Genomic DNA, 1,549 nt, shown 5'->3' on the forward strand with positions numbered 1-1,549 from the left:
AAAAAAAAAAGTATGGGTAGATAAACGTTTCTATGGCAGGAAACATAATCTAAATCATCATCTTTTGCATATATCAATCAAGATATATCTTTTGGAGGCGTTGCTGGATTACATTTTTTCTACACATGGTATATTAGATTTTCCCAGTGATGTCAGGAAATTTTAGTATATCATGCTCTTGGTAACAAAACAATATAATGAATTCATCATTTTAATAAACATTCTGGATAAAATTTTCATTTTATTTGAACCACAGGTATGGATGTGGTTCGGATTTTTGTAAAGTCTAGTGGATGGTGGGATGAAAATTATATATACGTTGACAATGAGATGACAGGGGTATTGGTTCCTCTTGGAACATCATATTTTGGATTGTTGGAGATATTGTTTGATACATTGGGTTTGGGGCCTCTGTCACAAACAATACTAATGAAGTATATAGCTGAAGTTGGAAACTCACCCATCAAAATATCACATGATTGTCATGTTTTCTTTTACTTGAATTTGAAAAGTAAAGTGCCCAACTAAATAGCTTTCCCATTTGTCTTGAGATCAAGAATGAACCGACGATGGAGATTTTACCACTAGCTTCATAGAATTATAATCACTTATCACATGCAAAAATTCAAAGTCCACCTCATGAGATCAACCCTGATCCACAATTAAATGATCAATTATCTTTTAATATGTCACTTGAAATTGCAATTGGTGATGTACCTTCTGGTATTAAGGCTGAAAGTGATAACGCCTTAGAAGAATGATAATATATAATACATTGTAACATTGCACTTCCGGAACTGTCAATCAAGAACATCAGGTTCAACTAAGATAGTGTCACTCTGCAGCGTCATTGCCCTATTTGCTAAAAAGGTATAATTGCAAAAGAGTTAACATACCGAAAGACTGGTCATATAAGTATTGAACATAAAGAGCATTGAAAGATTATTCGAAATCTTCCATACAAATATTAGTCAACCAATAAGCTGTCAACAACTAAAACTTCATTCTGCCATATATTAAAAATGTGATTGCAACATTGTTCATCCTGAATTGCCAAAGAAAACACCAGAATTGACAAAAGTTAGTTTCACTCGGCGATATGATTACATTCATTGCAATGTTTTTCAAAAAAGATATTGCATACCAAAACACTGAACATAAAGTATTGACCTTAGAAACAAATCAAAATCTGGCATGCAAAAATAACCCACACCAATATCCTATCATTATCTAATTTCATTCTGCAATATCAATTCAATCATGGAGGCAGGCTCGTATCAGCGTCAATATTGGTAGTTCCTACTGTGTTGTGCTTGCTCTTTTGGAGCATGAATTGAAATTGCTTCTGTGTGTTGTCATAATCCACGTGAATCTTGAAGCCCACTTTTATTACATCAGGTAATTACAGTATGCGTGTGGATGAGGTCTAAGGTCAGCCTCCGATAAAGTTTTTGGGATTTTTTGAGAGTTTGGCTGGAGAAGATTTGCTTAATTTGGAACGTGAAAAGGCACCATTTTAGGGATTATATTTTTGGTTAATCGTGATATA

This window comes from Olea europaea, chromosome 7 (genome assembly GCF_002742605.1).
Source record: "Olea europaea var. sylvestris chromosome 7, O_europaea_v1, whole genome shotgun sequence".
In the NCBI taxonomy this organism is placed as follows: Eukaryota; Viridiplantae; Streptophyta; class Magnoliopsida; order Lamiales; family Oleaceae; genus Olea; species Olea europaea.